The sequence below is a fragment of the Hyalella azteca genome, unplaced genomic scaffold (genome assembly GCF_000764305.2).
Source record: "Hyalella azteca isolate HAZT.00-mixed unplaced genomic scaffold, Hazt_2.0.2 contig11506, whole genome shotgun sequence".
Classification (NCBI taxonomy): domain Eukaryota; kingdom Metazoa; phylum Arthropoda; class Malacostraca; order Amphipoda; family Hyalellidae; genus Hyalella; species Hyalella azteca.
This window is the reverse complement of record NW_025941501.1, coordinates 236,726-258,218: the sequence shown is the minus strand read 5'-3', so window position 1 is coordinate 258,218 and position 21,493 is coordinate 236,726.

Genomic DNA, 21,493 nt, shown 5'->3' with positions numbered 1-21,493 from the left:
CTCTCCCTCCCGCCCTCCCTACACAAGTCGGGTAAACTTAGTGCAAAAATCTTTAGTTTCACGATAAAATATATTTTTTTTTGCACAAAAGCATATTTTCAAAAACAATAACTGTCAAATTTACAGTCGTAAATTAAAAATAACTATTATATCTGTCTATTATATCTGTCTTCCGAAACTGGGCCCAAAGTAAGGATTCATTGATACGTTGTTTACTTTGACAAACATTTGGGTTAAGTTTTGGCGATTTATTTTAAATATTTAATCTAATGTGCAATGAAGCGTTGCACTAACATTTGTCTGGCTTCACCATTCGATTCTAATTTTTTTACTTAAAATCCTTCAGAATAATACTTAGGAAGCGCACAATCATCGCAATTCACTGTATTGATAGATTTATTCATTTCCAGGAAGAGATCGATGACTAGATAGTGTAGTGGAACAAACCAGCATCAGATTGCCGATAATAAAGCAATAAATATATGATGAGGAAGGAACCTCAAGGTTTAGCCAATATGGAAGCCAACAGCGTAACTGGGGACGCGACAAAGACTGAACATATGGGCCAGCGAAAGCCCCGCAGCTTCCATTCACTGGCGCCCAGGGTCCGTGATTCTGCTTCTGCTTCGCGTCACTTCTGACGGCCTCGTGTGTACAACACAACTGCTGCCTTATCAAGGGCTTGTTTGGTGTGTACAACACAACTGCTGCCTTATCAAGTAGACATAGGAGATAATAAAAAGCATTTCGCGGCAAATAAATTTCATTGTCAGCCATTGTGCAATTAAGTCAAAATCTATTTTTCGATATATTTATATTAAATTATTTTTTATATTATATATATCTCAATCTATTCCCATTCCTGATTATTATTTCCTCCCTTTCACTCATCTCCATTCTTTCTATTTGCTTTTAAATGCACAGAAATTTTTTCGAGTGACCTGTTTCGTACTCGCGAGCAAGCAGGCCTCTCGCGTTGATGCAGCCGCCCGGCGTTTTTTCCTCTAATAAATTCATGGTAATATAACACATGTTTTCGCTTCATAAATCACATGGTGCAGCATTATAATTTCAGATGCGGTCTTGGCTCCTCTGCTCCTCAAATAGCTTGGCTGTCGTATGCTTCGTGTTCGGCCGTTGATAAACCAGCTGAGATCTACGGTTGTTCAAAACTACATTGCTTTTGATGAAAATAAGAAGAAAACTATTTATTTGATGCAAGATCATGTGAGGTCCATTTTGTGTCTAATTGTTTTTCAGTTTCATGAACATAGCTATATTTACTTATGAGCAAGCAGTACCGGTAGTTGGAGAGTTTCTTCAATTGAGCTGTCCCTGGTGAAGTAATTTTATTTGTAATATTACTCAAATTATACTTCACAGCTGGACATTCCAAAATATAAATTTTCACAGTAGTTATATACGGAACGAGAGTAAAAATCAATTTAATAAAATAAAAGATAAATAAAAATAAAAATTTACTCCATAAATTTGATAGGAAGATGGAGCCTGACCCAAAAAACTTTACTTTAACCGAGCGTGGCAGTCCTGATATTTGACTCTCCGCAATAAATAAAACTTTGTAGTTCCTTTACGCAGGAATTTAGTATGCACCCTTGGATAAATTTCCATGCACATTAATCGGAAGCCATTACAGAAACGAAGAAGGGAGTTTCAGTCGTACATACCTCAGAGGTCAGACATAGTCACGAAGACCTGTTCTTCATTCTGTGGCTTGCCTGCATTGACGACTCCAAACAAATAATTCTCTGAAAAGCTTCCTGGAATTCCGTCTAACAACTTCCGCTGTTTCATCGACGAAGTTTAAACAATGTCTCTTTTTGAGAAAAGCAATTGTTATTGACTGAACGAGGGTAAAAAAGTGGTCTCATTATAGAGTCCCAATTGAAAAGCCTAACGATTGAGTTAAAATTTGAAGTCTCGAGCTGGACAGTAATGGGTTTGTTATTCTGGCAGTGCTGTGATAAATCTGTTGAAGGGAGTCGGGTACAGAGCGCTCTGCATATTTGCTAGTTTATGCGCAACATTTACATTTGAATGCAAGGACACTTCGAGTGAGGCCTGTTCTTGAGACGAGCGCAATGTTCCCTTCGTGAATGATAGCGCATAATTTTTAGTCTCCTGTGTTTATAAAGGATTTTGAACTACATCAAATGCCTTAAAAAGTTTCGTTTTCTTTGTAAGCGAAGAATTGTACCTGAATCATACGCATTTAAAAAATGATAACCGCACATAAAGATTACAAGTCTACAAAATTAATGGTATCATTTGCATATCATCCAACAACACAAAATCCAATAAAAATCCGAAACAGCATTCTCTTCAGTGTACCTGATTTATTTGAAAACGAACTTGTTTCCTGTTTAAACTTCATTGTAAGTGTAGCAGCCCTGAAATAAAAAAAAAACATTCACTAGAAAACATTCATTCGCTGCACTGGTCGTCCCGTTGGACGAATGGGACCACGAGGGCCCATTGACACTTCCATTATTCAGCGTCGGCAACCTCATGGGGCCTTGGCTTACAAAGTGGGCCTCGCGAGACGCTGTACGGCCAAATATGTTCCCTCGCATCAAAGTCGCAGCTAGCTTCTTCTGGTATCTGTATGAACTGAATTATGGAGAATTGGATGCACTTTTGTTAAATGCGTTCAATTGTTTTAAGAAAATTTCTGAGCTAAATTACGCATTACTATTATTATTATTATTCTACGAAGCAGTTATCTTGGCATCTGGTTCAAAAGAACTGCGAGGGCACTTTACGCATAACTTTTATAGCAAGCGAAAAATAAACACGAGAAAGGATGAGAACGGATAAATATGTATGTCTGAGCGCTCGATTCATAAGCTCTTTGAAATAGTTCCATCTTTAGGCGTCGACGAAACACCTGCAACGAAGGAGCCGAAGTTACGGAAGCCGACAGACTGTTCCAAGTTCTGCCAGCGGCAACCGGGAACACTGTCGCCGACGTTAGAAAGACGTGTAAATGTACGACGAGATCAGTTGTCTATGGCGAACGCAGTCGTCTTCTAGAAAGCAGATCCGACACGCGTAGCAGAACTAATGGAATAAACGGAGGTTCTCTCGGATAATGGTTGTTAGCTAATGAATTACTTCGCCCGCACAAGTATTAACCGAGCGCCACAGTGGAATAGCGTTTTTGACGTCTGCATCGCCGTCCAACGTACGATGCTTCGCTTTAGGAGTGACGTCATCCAGCTCTGCTGCTATGTCCAGCTCTGCTCCCTGTTCTCTGCTTCCTGTGTCCAGCTCTGCTCTCTGTGTCCAGCTCTGCTCCCTGTGTCCAGCTCTGCTCCCTGTGTCCAGCTCTGCTCCCTGTGTCCAGGTCTGGTCCCTGTGTTCAGCTCTGCTCCTTGTGCTAGCTCTGCTCCCTGTGTCCAGCTCTACTCCCTGTGTCCATCTCTGCTCCCTGTGTCCAGCTCTGCTCCCTGTGTCCAGCTCTGGTCCCTGTGTCCAGCTCTGCTCCTTGTGCTAGCTCTGCTCCCTGTGTCCAGCTCTGCTTCCTGTGTCCAGCTCTGCTCCCTGTGTCCAGCTCTGCTCCCTGTGTCCAGCTCTGCTCCCTGCGTCCAGCTCTGCTCTGTATGTTCCATCAACGGAAACAAATTGAATTTAGTGTCTCACCTCAGCTCAAATGAGCGCTGGCAGCGACGCAACAACATGTGTGCTGACACGACGACTGCGGCAGCCACTGGGATGAGAAGCGGAAGGCGGTCGCTCTCGAACGCTGGTGTTGGTGGGCAGAAACTTACAATATTATCGTGGCTGGCGCACCCTTTGTCTCTTGCCTAAAGACTTTTGTTGGCCTGTACCAATTTCTGGTCCAATTACGTGTGAAACCTGAATGTTAGCGCAAATTGAATCTTCAATCAAAATTTAGCCAAATATAAATTTCCAAAGTTTCCTGCATTTATAGCTTTTAATTTTAATATGGGTTCGGATATGTCGTTGCGCAGAAATACTATTGGGGTTATATGCCACTATTTTGTACCCCAAGCAATTTAAGACATAATTTCTATCAATAAACGTACCTTAACGTTTTTGTAACGGAATCACAAATTTTTTAGACCATAGCTAAAACTTGCCCTGAATTTTAAAACCCTCATGTGTAATTTTACTGCAATTTTAAATAGAATTGCAGATTTTATAGATTCTTTAATTAATTTTCCGAGTTAACGTACCCTGCAATTTTAAAACATATTTAGAAAAAAAATCCTCGCAAACGCCTAATTCGCAAAACTGTTTATTACAAAGGACAACTTCAAATGTCATTAACCTCAGTAACTGAGTGTGGGCAAGAACAAGTCACGATTCGAAGCACTTCCATCGAAACAAAGCAGAGAGTTTGAGGGAAACGCTACTCAGAAGTAACAAGGCTTCAGTTTGGTCGCTTCCGCTTGTCTCATCAGCACAGAAGTCGAGTTTGCTTCTGCGCCAACACCTCTGCTGATGTCACTGATGTCAATCCGATCTTTTCCTGTTCTTGTACTGCGGACAGTTCGGTTATCCTGCTCTTATTTTATATTGAACCAAAGTTAAACTGCATGGCTGAACTGGCTCTGCAGCTCAAACATGAGCCTATTTCCAGGAAGGTAACACTATTTATCAAATCAGCGTCACTTTATATTTCATCTATGATAATAATAGAATAAACATATTAGCGTTTATGTGGTGCACATATCGTAATATGGAATCGTAATTTTAGTCGTGAATTTTTGTTAGTGTAATACTGGAAGTAAACTCCGTAGACGTATTGTCCGAACTGATCCTCCTGGAGATGGTGAATTAATCCACAAGCCTGCCTGGTAATTCATTGCTGCTCTCGTATTCAGTACGATACAATTAGCTTAATCTCTATGCGTAAGTTGTGATTAAAAAAAAATTCCCCGCAACATTTTGACACTTGTAAAACCTTAATTTCCAACCGTAAAACGCAGGTGCCAAAGGTTTTTACATTTACAAGGTTTTAAGTAAGATTTAATTGAGCTTTAGACCTATCATATCTCGCACTGTTTCATTCCTCCTGCGGATACTAAAACACCTTTTTGATTTCCCTAGATTTTGGGTATTCCTTTTTCTCCTCCTTACCTGACACACTAGCATCATGTTCCCTTTATCCCTCTTCTCATATTCGCCCCTTCATCCGAAATATTCCCCAGCACCCTGCCCATCCCAGGCCTCCCCAACACTCGTGTTTGCCCCGAAGCTCGTCCAAAGATGAGTCTCAAATAGAGCCTGCAACCACAATCAGGTGCCGTGGAGTCGGCCGCGACCAAAGATCGCAACAGTTATATCTTAGCGAGCGCCTCTGCGACGTCGCTGCATAGAGGCGGGAGCGGCACGGCAGTGACACAGCGGTTTAAGTACCTTGTCGTATCCACAATGCAAGCACCCGGCTCTATTACATGCTGAGTTGCCTCCAGGATGTTTTTCAAAATCACTTTGGACAATTTACATGTTTGATGAGAGTAGGCTTCTAAATGGTGATTACGTGCGCCGGTGTCGCTAGTGTAAGCCATAGCCGACACTTCATCAAGAATGCTTGTTCACTATCCTGCTCAGTGAGGTTCCCTCTCGTTCGTAAACTTGAAATATTGCCTGAAACTTTCTCCGCCTTTTTGATGGACTTGCTCACTTTGCTGAATTAGCGCCGATTTTATGAGCATCAAGGATTAAAAGGAAATTTGCATAGTGACTGAGATTACGTGGCTTGTTTGTCTTAATTTAGAGCTCAGAAGCTTGAGAGATGAGTCCAGAGCTTGTTAACACGTACCGTTCGAGTCAAAGTGAACAACATTCTATTCTCTAGCTGCACTTTCCACGCGCAGGAAGCGAGATCAACGAGTGGAACAACAGATGAAACTGTCGCGCCACAGCACCGACACAGACTCAATTTAGCAGCGACTCGAACTGGAATTGTTTTTATTAACTTGGCTCTTGTGCGAAGAGCGAGAGTGGATGTGGCCAGTGCAGCACCTTGTCATGTAGTCGACTTGTCCTTCGTTTAAATAGGCAAAGTGATGAAGTATTTACCTGTACTCAAAGCAAAGCATGAGCCATTTGAAGCCTACCAGAATAAATTCACAGATACCTCTTAATACAGAATACAATATTCCCCTTTAATTATATAGGTTAGAAATTCGCCTCAATGGAAGGGGAACCTGATGTAATCGTATCAATTTCCTAGCCGTTCAAACACATACTCAATGACGACATGTGCAATGTTGTCGTTCTGCGCTGGTCGTTGGCAAGCCGCTCGTTCTGCGCTGCATGAACGTTACAAAAATCGTCCTTATTTTAACGTACACCAGCACCAGAAGTAACAAGGCGCATTTAGTTAAAATACTGTAATTAAATAATTCAATCTAGCATTGCATTGTATCGGCCAGTTATATTAAATAATGAGCATGATAAAGATGACGCTGTCGATTGGATGATATGTGCGATTAAACAAAATGATGGTAATTTCCAAATAGGGGACATAGTATTTCACCCATCCTACGTGTTCAACATGTCATAGCTAACGCTTGGTCCGACGCCTTAGTTATGACGTATAAGGCAATGTAAGGTCATTCATTTGTTATTCTATTGCGATTTTATTTGCAGAATGAGTTTTTCTCGTAAAAGAAAAAAAACGGCTCCAATAATTATCATGTTTTCAAAATTTTGCTCTGGTACCAGTGCAATCCCAGCACAATTTCATTTCCTGCGACCACATCCTCCATGTCTTTCCAGTAAAATTCACGAAACATGACGAATTTTTTTCAGTAATTCGGTTCAGAGTGCAAAGATTTTACAAGCACATATGAAGGCCAGGCTCACCAGCGACATCATTAGTGTCTTCGATTAGCTCGGAAAATTTGTAAACTTATATCCAACATCAGCTATCGTGTTTAATTACCGAAACCGGTAATTCACTTTCACGGAGATAATCTTCCAGTTTTATTTAAAAATTAATATATTGCTGAAAACATATAAATTAGACTTTTTCGAAACCATATTTTCAAATATTTCTTCCTTTTGTGAAGTAAACTGGCAAACTAGCACCCATATTTTTAGAAGGTCTCTTAGAATCTTCTTCTTGAGGGATCTTTCCTCATCCCTTCTTGCAATTGCCGTAATCACGTGGGCGCTGTCAGGGCTCTAGCAGGAATTTTCTTGGGGCTCGTCACTACATACCAAATGAGAGCTGAAGAACCTGGCTGTCGTCTGCACATCTCGCTGAACTCTTATCGCTTCACTTGTACACAATTAATTTCGTCTAGTGTATGTACAAAATAATTTCCGATCAGCTGTGTAGCATAGCTGGATTTTTATTCCTCCGTGTATTTAAGGCGCATATTTACCTCGCTATTGAGATATTTTTTTTATTTTTTTTTGCTAATGAATATTGCATAAACGAAATTTCAGTACAAATAATTATTATAAAAATGAATTTTCTAAAAATGTACACAGATCTATGGTAAAATTTTTGCCAATTCTTGTCGAAAAAAATTAAAGCGCATAATATTAAAATTTTTTTGTCGTAATATCATACCTAAACATCAGACTGAAAGGTTCTGGCCTAATATTCCAAGTTAATGGTCGTCCAAGAATTAAACTTAATGTAAAAGTGATCCAAATAATATTGATGAAAAATTTCTCCATTCTTGCGCTGTAAAATTGTTCCAGAAATAAAAACGGCCGGATGGAACGTCTCTTCCATACAGACGAGAAGATTTAATGACTGCCGAGGCCGGATGGGACGGCCTGGCTTTTGCTGACCACAAACTTGTATGCAGAGGGGAGGAAAAACGAGAGTCCAGATCTGCCGGACACTCGCTGCACTGCTATGTTCGCCACGCCGTATAATGATTACTTGTATTTTTGAAGCCATGTTTCCTCTTTGTTTGTCTGAACTTTTCTTAGCTAATTTTTTTCTTAATGACTTGGTTTGAAAATAATTTTCTTGACTTGGTATTATTTCCTGAATTATTAATATAATTCAGAAATTAATAAATATTATTAATTATATTTATATTAATTATATTAATTTATTATATTAATAAATTAATATAATTCAGAAAAATATTAATAATTATTTTCTGAATTAATATTCACACTTATGAAGTTGTCTAAGGCTTCCGGCTTGAAATACGTTGGTTAGGTAGAATTTGGGTACTACAGTAAGTCGAGTAAAATGAGTCTAATGTACGGTGTCCATGTGTAATTCGACTGAGCTCACGGTCACGAATCACTGGTGTCTTTATTTTAACCTTTTAACCTTTTACGAGCTGCGTATAATAAAAACTATACGATCATACAAGGCTTTTGTGTAGTGTTGCCACTGCGAAACTGCGGCAGCGTGTACGGTACGACAACACGAAAAGCGGCTCCACTCCGGCTACTGGGATTCGAGCTTCTTTATAATTGGGAGCATGTCGTATACGTCCTGTGCTAATGTGGGTGAAGCAGGAGGATCACTGTGTCTAGTCTGTTCTACTAATAGAAAGCGTACTGAAATAACATTACTGATATAATATAATGTATTATCACTTAATCAATGCAGTATCGTTTTACTTCTACATGAATAATGGCTACTTTTATCTAATTATGAGAATAATAAACTAAGAGTCGCACGTGACCACCATCACCCTCAGCCGCGCGTCTCATAATGAAGAGTGGCTCGGCAGATGCTGATTTAATAAAGGATCAGGCTTCAGTGATTGCTGTACGAGGCATATGAAGCTAAGCACATTAGTGACATCACGAGTGCTCTTGACGAGACGAGATCCCTCGTCACAACGCATTCAACATCGTCCATAACGAGCCTGCGCATGTCTGACGTGCCAGCCTCCATTACAAGGCAATCCTGTTAACTCCTACAGTCGTTCTAACGCGCAAGTCTTGAATGTATTACACTCTAATAGTTTTTTGTACAATACTAATAACGTTTTCTCCTCAAACTGATAGTTTTCCCGCAAAGATTCAATTTTAATTGAAATTTTTTACGCTTTACTCTAAAGTTGGTAACTTTTATGTCGTTTACTAGTAACATGGCAGATAGATTTAAATACAAATAGTTCGCCATGTCCTAAGGAAACATAAAACTTTTACTATTGTCACCACAACATACAATACAAACGTTGTTTGACCGCAGTCTTTTAGTGTATGAGGATTTACGCTAATAAGAGCAGCAATAAAAACGGCGTCTAGAAGATAAAATTATTCGAATTGTTGTTGCGCAACTTTTCCCCAATATCTGCGCACATTTATGACCAAGTTTAATTATCAAATGCGGCAAAGCCTGCAATTTTCCAATACCAGAGTTTTAACTACCCAGATGATTCAGATGTGTACAGACAATATATTGTTTATGCAAGAATTATGTAAAGATTGGGACATAAATAATATAGCTTAGCAAAAAATTCTGCTCTCCTTTTATTCTTTCAGGATTCTTCATAAGTCTTCAATATTTCTTAAGGAAATTTTCTTGTGATACTTTTTAGATAGAATGAGGTCATTTAACTGTAGTTTCATTGACTTGTTTACACATATTTCTGGTCTAAATCGTAAGTTTTCCTGACATTGAGACAATGATTTCTCTATCACTTTGAATGTAGTGTTATGAATTTCTTAATGACATTTTCTAATTATATTTTATTTTTAAAGCTGAACTTGAAGCCGTTTAAAAATTGTTTCATTTACATTTGTTTATAAATACTTCTAGGCCTTAATCGACAATTTACTTGACATTGAGACAATGATTTCTCTATCACTTTGAATGTAGTGTTATGAATTTTAATGACATTTTCTAATTATTTTTTTATTTTTAAAATTGAACTTGAAGCCGTTTAAAAATTATTTCATTTACATTTGTTTATAAATACTTCTAGGCCTTAATCGACAATTTACTTGATATTGAGACAATAATTTCTTTTGTAAGTTGCTTTGAATGTAGTATTATGTACTTTTAGCAGTAGTCCCCCCGACGTGAGCTCGTAACACGATCGCTCGCTCAGATCTCATTAGACCACAAAGAAGCGCACTTGACACCCTAGCGTGCAGATGGTCGAGTGGTGGCACGGGCGCGACCATACGGACGCTGTATGGCAACACCGACCTTTCTGTCTCGTTCAGCTTCTTGACTAGGCATTAAGTAATAAGTCATTATCGAGGAAATTATTTGTAAATAAAGAAAAATATTGTGTTTTAGCAAGTAAAACTATTAGAACAAATGCACAGATTTTGATTCGATGCAAAAGAAAAATTCCCGTAAAAATTGCATGTGTCCTGAGAATGCGTTGGCTAATCTACTGAAGACAATGAAAATGCGATTAAAAATCTCAGAAATATCCTTTGAGAGGTATTAATTCAAACTTAAATGTTTCGTATATATTCTCTGTTACACACTCTACATTAACAGACCTATTTCAGACACACCGCAAAGATAATGAACTTAATAGTTTAAACAAAGTGTTTAGCTTAACGAAAATTAAAACTGTCAGTAAATATACCTACATTTCGTCACTACCGCGACTAACCAGGAATGAGTCTAAGAAATTAATTAATGAATGCTTGAAATACACTAATATGAATCGATAAATACTTTCGACGATCCAGCCACCCGAGGAAGGGTAAAACTATGTCTGTTAACGCAGAACAGGATTAATTTTTTCGTTCAGTAAACGACAGATTTTCATCTGTCAGAACCTTTGGATTTCGACATATTTATATACTTACCGAGTAAAACTGTAAGGTACGTTAAATCTGAAGCGTTAGCGCTGAACCTGGAAAGCTTCAAGAAGTTCTATGCTATGGATTACCTTCAAATCAACTTATTGCGTCGCTGGGAGGTTCTTTGGACTTTTTGGCTCGCATGCTCTCATGCGCAAAAAATAATGACTCACCAAAATAATGTTGTGAATAAGCGACGAATTACGCGAAATATGGATTAAAATTGCTCAAATTATCATTATATAGACACAATGAAAATTAAATATATCTGCATGCATATTTATACTCAACAGCAACACACTCCTCAAAACTGTTACACTAACACAGTACACGCACCTTCTACGTGGTTCAGCACATCAAAATTATTAGCCTGACGCTCCTATTTTATCGATTTTAGCGATAAAAAATACTTTCCGCAAACCTCATAATTTAACTTTAACTGACTTGTCTAATTAGATTCCTTTGAAAGACACTGTACGATTCTGCTATGATACAGTATCTTGTACTTGAAGTTGTTCAAAAATCATGGTGCAAAATAGTGTCCTACGAATGTTAAATTATTTTCAGTAATCTTATGAATCAGCTAGAATAAATAATAAATATGTTTTGCACCAATAAAATAAAAACATTCATTGACATTAGTAATACGGTTGAGTAGAATTATGTATTGTCCACTAATCATTAAAGTAACAGATATAATGTATATATATGAAAATATTATAAATAAATGTAATATGATCTATATGTATGATATATTAATATAATGAGAAAACATTAATAATGAGAATTAAATGGTCTCTTGTGGGCTAAGTAACTTTAAAACAATCCACGATGCGGAACGAATTCGTAGAGTAACTCCCCGAGCGTTCATTTTGCATGGGACGCCACGCAACAGCTTAAAGTAATGACATGATATTAGGTGAATGTAGAAAACGACGAATCTCTTGATTGACCTTGTTATTAAATAATACTACCACTGAACATTTGTGAATAACTAATTTGTGAAACGCTGTGGTCTACGTCATTGTGATAAGGTAACATTACTTCTCATATATATTTTGCATAAAACCTAGCTGATTGTTGTTCTTAATTATAACGAACGGAGGTAAACTCTTCGTTTACTTTGGAAGTAATGAAAAAGGAAGTGATTGTGAACATTAAATTCACAAGTGTATGTGTGTTTTAATTTGACGTTTGAAGTGAGCGTTCAACTCCAGAAGTTTAAAAAAATACAGATACACAGGCGAAAAAAAAATCAGAAAGTGAGGGTCTGTCGTGATCATATGTATGTGAGTTTGGTCACGAATACTGAGGATAACTGTTGATAATTTTTCAATGAAATGAACAAATGTCCCGTGATGCTCTGCAGGCAGCGTCGTCGTGAATTCTAAAATAATAAAACGTAGTAAATGTTATCATTAATAAAACGTTGGCCACGAGAAATGTGAGCGAGGCGAGCACACCGCAGGCAGCTGCGGTGAGCAGATTGGAGCCGCGGTGCATCCATATGCGAGGAGCGGGCCTTTCATCTCGACGCCTTTTGCTGCGGGCGCTCGACATCACACCTGCGTCTGCTGACGAGGTGGCGAGGGAGGGGCCAATTCATCGTTGGCAACTCACAAACGCTCATGAATTATTTAATCCAAGAGATATATCGTCAGTGACGAAAGATTCCGATACCGCATACCGATTGCAGAGTTTTCAGATATGGGTATCATTGAAGCAAGTCGAGTAAGACATGAATAAGTATGCACTGTATATTCCTTCGTTTTCAGAAGCCGTATTTTGTTAAGTACCAAGTAAAGTAAAGTCTTGATGAATCATAATATCATTCGACCACGCGTGCATATCAGGGAGCTCAACTGCCGCCTCCCCCCCGCCACTCACTATCACACTTCCACTCAAACGCTGCCCCTCTCTTCGCCCCTTCTGGGATCCTCCTCCCCATCACAAGCACCCCCTGAGAGAGCAGCGATCAAATGAAGAAGGACGCGCGTGATCAGCCGTTAGCTCTGCGTCGTCTCAAGAAAGATGACGCATTCTTCGAGGGCCCATTGCCTCATTAGCGAATTTAAGAGCATTATGCAAACGACGATAAGGAGTTTTGAGCTCATTAAGCGTCGGCGCTCAAACTCTTCATTCTAATTGCTCACTGTCTCATCTTCTTCATCCTATCAGCTGAGAAACGACGGGCGTCTTGAGCTACTGCAGTGACGGGCGTCTTGAGCAACTGCAGCGACGGGCGTCTTGAGCAACTGCAGCGACGGGCGTCTTGAGCAACTGCAGCGACGGGCGTCTTGAGCAACTGCAACGACGGGCGTCTTGAGCAACTGCTGTGTAACGTCGCCCGTTTGTGTGGCTTGATGCAATAACAAACAGCGCTGTGGTTACCGGTTACCAGCGTCCATTTAAACGGGAGTGCCTTAACAGGCTTTTCAGCGTTTGTGATGGCCGGAATTATTAGGATCTCAAAAGTCAGACATTAAGAATATCATGATGATAAGCGAAATATAAACTGTTATTGTTGTATTACCCACAATTGAAATATTCTTGTCCAAAGCACATGGCATCGTCGAATGAATCGTCCTTTGGTGGTACTGCGAGCACACGCTAACGCATGTATGGCCCCACTCCTCCTGTGCCATCTCATAAATTTGAGAGATAAGCTAGCCGTTCGATGAGCTTACGGAATGACATTTGGTGCTCGTGCTAAATATTTCTTGGCTACTTTCTAGCAATCAATGCTGACTGAAGCAGTCATACTGCCGACACCTTAACAAATATTGAGAGCACCCAGCCGAAGACTTACTCCACAAAAGGCGAAGCATATTTTTTGGTGCTACCAAAAAGGCTACGATTTGCATTTAATCGGATGCAAAACGTGGCAAGTCACACTGACCTAGTGACCTTCTTTCAACAACGTCTCATCAAAAGGCCTCATCCCCTCCTTTCAACTTCCAATTGAATCACTGACCACGAGCTAGCTAAAAAAACATCACAGTAGGTGAAAACAACGAATCTAATGCAGAGAACAATCATTCTTTGAACAGATCGAAGAGCAAATACAAGATAATTCCCAAAAGTTAACCATGTTTGCCAGTCATTTAATTCTATGGTTAGTTTTTGATAATTTAGCCCAGGTGCATGCAGTGCAAGATAAAAGCACATCATGCCCCGGGGTGTTTCTTATAGCCGGATAGGTTGCTTTGTCCATGGTCAGTGTAGCGGAAGCTCCTCCTGTTGTTTCTGGGCTGGAATTTCCCTTGCGTACAAGACTGCTACGACATCGGGCTGTGGTAATGATGCGTGAAGCCGTAATAGAAAGGCTTTAAGCGGCGTCCTGAGGTGCGATATGGCAGCAAAAACTGCTGCAGTGTCAACATTGCTGTACATTTTGCGTCGCTCACCACGATGAAAACGCGGAGAAATTGAGAAATAGCTTAATCCCATTAGCGGGCAAAGGTTGTTTTAAGATTAAAGATTTGAGATCATAATTTAATTTGAGATCATAATAGCTTCCACGATGCAGCCATCAAAAAAGGAGCCATCAAAGGGAAATTTCAAAGGATATACGTTAGCGAGAACCTTATTTACATAACGAAAATTTAAACGGGCAGTACGAATAAAAAAACCTGTTCTGACAGAGACAATTACCATTAATTACATTTATAGAAATTATAAGTGTATTCAAACTGTCAATGTTATTATATGACCGACCAGCAGCCACGTTCATCGACTACCGCACAGCATGGGATAACGGGTGTCGGGGTCAGTAGCGCAAAAGCGCTCACTATGAAGAAGACCAAATACCTCTGAAATCTTTTACCTCATCCCATAAAGCCATCAACGCTCTAACACCAACCACCGTTATTTCACATATAACGCCAACGATCGATCATCTGCATCTATCATTTCACTATCCAGCACCGAATGTCCAACCACCGGCATCAGGCGCACCACCAATAGCAACCATCGTTTCACATTCAGCATCCCACACCTCACATCCAACTTCAAACGCTTCAACATCAACAACCATTTTCAAAGTTTCACATTCCGCGCACTCCACTCCACCAGAAAAATATATTACTCCCGCTCCAGTATCCAGCATTCATCCCTCCAGCATCCAGCATCTATCCCTCCACTATCCAGTATCCACCTCTTCATGCAGTATCCAGCATCCACTACTCACGCCACCGCTAGCATCCACGCTCATCCACGCGCGGCTCATTAGAGAAGTTCAAAAGGTCTGGGCTTTTATCAGGCGCGGCCAGCACGCGATAAAGCTGCTTAGCGCGCCATTTAATATGGAAATGATATCCCGGCGACCAGATTTACTGTTTTTATCATTGGCGCTAAAAGGGCGAAAGGCGATGTGGCACACAGCGGTAAGCCATGGCAACACCGTCGGCATGGTGATGTGCAGGTGGCAACGCTGCCACGAGTTATGGCAACTCGGCAACAACAATAGGTAACAAGATGGCAGAAGGAACATATTTTGCGCGATGGCAACAGTGTTAGTGTAAATTCTGTAGGTGTGAACCGTCTGATTAGGTATGGCGTTATTCCTTTTTTTTAAACGATGGTAGAAGTAATCATAGATATTATAGAGATGCAGCCATCTTAACGTGAAAAATAATGAAAGATCACTTGGTTGTCTTTAAAATTTTTCTAATTCACCAACAGTGGCTTATGTCTTGTTGATATCTATTTGTTATTACAACACTTCTCTTTAACTTCACTTCTTGGTTGTTTGTCTGTCTGCTACAAATCTTGTAATCGATATTTGACACACTTCTACCTGTCCACTCGATTTGAAATTTTGCACAGTTGCATAAAGTCACAGACAATGAATGAATCAGTTGACAGAATAAATAATTTTGAAAACTTACACAACATATATATTTTAAAAAATTTCGAAAACTTTTTTTTTCAATGTTTGAAAATAAAATTAGAAATTCATTGTACATGTGTAACATCAAAGTTTTAGAAGTGTTGTCTTTAAAAAGTAGTTTTTAAACGCACATTATTTCCTACCGTCTACTTACTTGCAGCTTTCATGACATTTCCAAAGTAAAAGTTAATGTGGAATGATAAATGGCGAGCTCCAGAACTGTGTTAAAACTATAATGACTGAATTCTGAACATTGTTTTTAACCTGCATTTGTATAATTATCCAATTAAAGAGATTTCACCAAATGAAGAAATGTCTGGCAAAAGAGCTTAAACAATCGATTAAGTTTCGGCACACGGTTCGGTTATGCAAAATGTCATAGGAGAGTTGAAATCAATTATATTTATTTTCAATCAATTGAAATTATGATGTTACGCTCTTTCTCTCCTTTATTCTATATTAATCCGGAAGGGGACACTAAACAAACAAATTAAAAATGAGGCTAGGTATGTGTTCCAACTAAATATGTGTCTCTATAAGCATAGCATCGTTTTAAACTCTTTGTGGCATTCGGGAGTTGCAAAAAGCGGGTATATCTTATTATACATCATTAATACTTAGGAATTGCTGCTGCTCTCTTTCTGGTGCAATGAACTGCTGTGAATTTAGCAGTTATTCACACGGTCCCAACTAACTTTCAATCTGAGAATTATTAAACATGCAGGATTTTTATTATAGTTATTGCTAAAAATATCATAGAAAATATTAGTCCGAAAAGAAAACAACATATCCAGGCTATACTCAGCTATCACTAATCATTGGGGAATTTAGCTCCACCATCGACACCACGATATGAATATAATTTATAACTAACTTCTGACTTCTGAGATAAATACTTGAAAGAATAAATTAAAATGCGGGCACAACATATATTTATAAGATTTAGATCATTATATTTTTTGAGTGGATTGGTTTCAATGAAGACCATCCACACGTGATGTGAAAGCGATAATTATAGTAATTTGATAAACAGTCAATTCATTATTTAACTGATTATATTTTAATGGGAGTGTTGATGTTGAAGATTCTGCCAAGTTAACCCTGTCACCGTTTCTCGTTAATTTTTACCGAATCGACACTCAAACGCAAAACACACGCTCAACTTTACAAGTCGTAAGCAAAAACAGACTAGACGAAGCTATGCAGGATCATATGTTCAGTCTTAAAATGCCTAGCAAATTACGGACCAGGCAATAAGTCCAGCAGCTATCTCAGTCAATCGTCAGCTATGGAAAGATCGGGTTCCAAAGGCCGGATCCCTTGTGAATCAAGTCACGAAAAGTTCAAGAATCGGCAACAGGCCATGGGCCTATTTCTTCAACGCCGACACTTCTATTCTATTCTTATTCTAAGTCCTTCAATACCGAACGGATTTGCATGAATTTTGGAATATAAGTAGTATTTATCAATACGCTGCGGTAGAAATTATTACAGATTTTTACAATAATTCATTTTCAATGAAAACTGATAAACGTATTTTTTAAGCAATCTAACCAATCATAAGTCTTTCAATACTGAACAGTGATTTGCTTGCATTTTGGAAAATGAGTAGGTATTATCACTACGCTGAGGTAGTAATTATAACAGATTTTTAAATTAACTCGCTTTCAATTTTTAGTTTATTACCGGGTGTTTGTGAAACTATCCGAATAGTGACTGATACAATACATGTACTTTCAATTGATATGAAAAGAGGAAGGTTCATCCCGCTCTGTAATATTCCAAATTGGATTGATTATGGAATTTTGTATTAACCGTGAGGACAGTTGTAAACTTCCGAGAGATCACGGTCAATACCTTAAAACTCAATAGCATTGACTGGTAAGCTTCATGAACTCTGATAATTTTTCATAGGACTTTTGAAGCCAATAATTAGAATTTTTGCAGACCTCTGAACATCCTCGACTGAATATATTATCGTCAGTTTTAAGTTTCGATGAACATGTAATATTTTCGAAATCCAAGTGCTTGCACACATCACAACCGCTTCTTAATTAAGATAAGAGAGAACGTGCCATTAGTCCTCTATCGTGCCATTAGCATGAGAACGTGCCATTAGTCCTACCAGCTTATTCGCTAAATCAACTTGTTTTTCAATATTCTTAATTAACTTCAAGTCTTTGTCAACATGAACTCTCAAATCTTTTTCCACGGTTGAGTCTTCAAGCATTACTTCAATGCAGCTTTTCATGTCTTCGCAAATCGTATGCTTGCAAGTCATAATTCTTAACAACGCGGAGCACTCGACACTTGTCAGCGTTGAAACGCAGCCCAATCTCCCAAGGTCATCTTGCAGCTGCACATTTTTGACGATGCCTTAATTAACTGCATTATGATAATTTTTTTCATTAGCGTACATTAGGTACATGCTAGACACTGATTCTGGCAGTTCGTTCATAAACGCAACGAATAAATGTTTATCTGCGTCATACCTATTAGTACCCTTATTTAGTCTGACTGTGTTCCGATAACACTGGCCCGTTGACGTCCACCTGATCGAAAGCGTCTGATCCAATGGAGTATATCAACTGTAAACGGAACTGAGAAAATAACACTATTAAGGTACAAGCACGTCCTTGAATACAGCCTGAAACATTCGCTCGCTCCACTCACTGCTTCACGTAGTTTCTCATAGGTAGTCGCTTTTCGCTAAGTTCAAACGCTCACGTTTCAGAGAGGTCTCTTCTGCATAATAGACATATTTAGTGAAGAGCAATGGCTGTGAATATTGACTAGTGATAGTAGCTGTCGGCCAGCGGAGCCTCGAGACGAAATTAAGCTTTCATTGATTGATCACTCGGGAACACTAGGTATAAAACATTTGCAGTCTGTTTACAACTAAAATGGGTTTGCTTAGTTACATGCTGGAATAGAAAAGAGTTTTTCGCTACAATTGTTTCATAGTTAGAGATAGGCAAATTGTGTTTTTTTCCGGTTCCAATAAATTGCGACATCTGTTCTATCTTGATATGCGCTGCGCGTAAAATTTACCATGATGCGTTAGTACTTGTTCATGAAAATTATTTTCGCCCATTAATTTTATAAAAATTACTTACTGTAAGTGTTGATACGAAATGAACTAGATTAGGAAATCTATAACTGAGCAGGCGAGGCAAAACCAAATGTACTGAACATTCTGCAGGGTCTTTCTCGCCTTATCCTTAATTAGGCCTCAACGCCACTGTGATCCCACTTCCTGCCTCACCAAAACCCACAAGGCTTAACTAATTCGATGGCTGGCCCACGAATTGAGAAAAGTTGCCGTCACTGCTCGAAATTTCGCTGTGACTGCGATTTCCGATGGGGTCGGAAATCCCCACTGCAATATATGGAAAGAGTTATACTCGTAATAACATAATTGATGTGAAAATTTACTAGATTATTGTGATTGTGCCTTAACTGCTGTAACAGCTTGCGAATGGATTCATGAACTTGTAACAGCTTGCGAATAGAATAATGAATTCAAATGCAGAGCCGAAATTCTTAATTTTTTGTTACAGATAAAGAAATGACTCATTACTATATACCTATTCAAATCAACATTCAGGTCCAACCAGGCTATTGCTTTAATTAACTTAATGATCTTTAGAATTTGATTATGATTTCTCATCCCATTACAATTATACTCCTATTATTTCATTTCGTGTATATGAAAATGTGTTCTTCCCGAAAGTGTGAAAATGTGAATTGCCGAAAATTGAAAGTTTAAAATTTAAAAAAATTTAAATTTTAACTATATTAAATGCCATCCAAAATCCCAGAGCAAGCTACAGTAGGAATAGGACTGTCAGGTAGTGCACACAAATAGAAATTGTTCAAATTATGCGGGTTCCGCAAGGCATCCTAATGACCAAACCTAAAATGAAGCTGATAAGAAAAATATATTATTGTCCTGCCTTGAGTGTTGAGAATTCTCCCAGTTTTTTGTTTTTGTTTGTGTGTAAAGAGACATTGTGCTCACACTTTAATTACCCTCTCACTTGAAGCTACTTCAAAAGTTTGAGATTACCAGCCTCTATAAAACGCAGTTGGTAATCTATCAGATTAGAGGAGGGTCTGAGGGAACACACGATCCGCCTAGACTTGAAGTCTCAAAGCCACAGTTCATCAGCGTTTTCATCCCACCTCAGTGCAGAAGGGTTGCCTTTGCCCTAAACGTCGGGGAACAATTGAAGTGTCAGCGCCATAATTGTAATAAAACATAATTGAAGAGCCTCTGTTAGCATAGTATGTACATTAGTAATCTAATGTAACTTGGAAGACTGGATTCCGAAGACTTTAAATTATATAAGTTAATCTATGGGGCTCCGACAAATTGGTAAGATATACAGGTGAAATTTAGTATATGAGTCAAGGCATCTATAGGAAGAACGAGCATTTTAGACGATCATACTTCAGAAATGAAATAAAATTTTATCTGAGAAAGTTTCACTTGATTAGAGATCTTCACTTATCCTATTAATAAGGAGGACTTTATCTTTCTGATTTTTTCCAGAACGACTTTTCCAAGTCGTTCTGCTTTTTCTGCATCTTCAAATTTCATGATTTCTTGAACGAATCTAGGATTAATTAGTCCCACAAGCCACTCAAACTACACATCTTAGCTACAATTACAAGTGGTCGATAGCAAACTAGCTTATGGTATATAGCAAATTTCAGGCTTGAATAAGAAATGTCGAATATTGTGAAGTCTGTCCCAATAAAATCAACAGTGCAATATGACCAGAAATCTCGATAGCGAAAGCCGACTGAGTTTTAGAATAGGCTTAATGTGTGTCGTGTGATAATCGCCTTTTTCCAATCATCTACAAGAATTTTCGACACGATTGCACACTTTTTTGCTTTGAACGTAATTAGTTCATAAACTTGCAGTTAGCTTAACTTATTAGTTGAGCAGTAATAACACCACCTGCTGCTGCCACTGCCGTCACGTCACCTGCCGCCGCCTGTTCACTAGGTGGTGGTAGCAAGCAGCAGCAAATGCATCGATGCAACCAGTGGCGCCTGGACATTCGTCGTGAGTGGATGGTGCATTCTTCCGCTTGTGCAGAGTGAATACTACCGTAACACTGTCACCGCACTACTGGATTTAAATACACTTGAACTGATGGCCATTGAAATGATTGAATTACTTCTAGTTTGACTAGAACATGGGTATAATCATGAATCTTCTATTTTTAGAAACCAATGAAAAAACAGGGTCGCAAAATCTGACCCATAATGTTTTCCTATGTCACCATGAAAGTTATGGTCACACATTTTCGTGATGTGCAATTAGGAAGTGAGAGTGTGCCGAATGTGTGTCGGCATTGATTATCGGTAGAGTTGTTTTCCGCTATTCTAGATCTGTAATAGTTCGACCAGCCGATGCAGCACACCTGCTGCTCTATCGCATTGACTTGTGGAGCTCGGAAATTTACCAGTTCTCTCTAGCTTTATAAGCTATTATATTGGCGAACTTGCAATTTGAGCTATGACATTTACGTTAACCCTGACCAATTACAATCGTCGCAGAAATGTAGAAGGTGAATGCATCGGTTCCTGCCATCCATCTGCCATATAGTAGTTAGGTAGGCTAGTAGGCTTAGGACTTAGGTACCTAGTAGTTCCGTTCCAGCGACCAGCTGTGTCATGCGACTCGTGCCGTATTCTCATCCATCTTTGATCTTACCGTCGCAAGTAACGTGAGGCTAACTATAGTTTCGTCTAATTTACTATGTACTAATTGTTGTCTAGGCTAACTGCACTATAGTACGTATCGTTGTTTATATATTCATTGGACTGAAA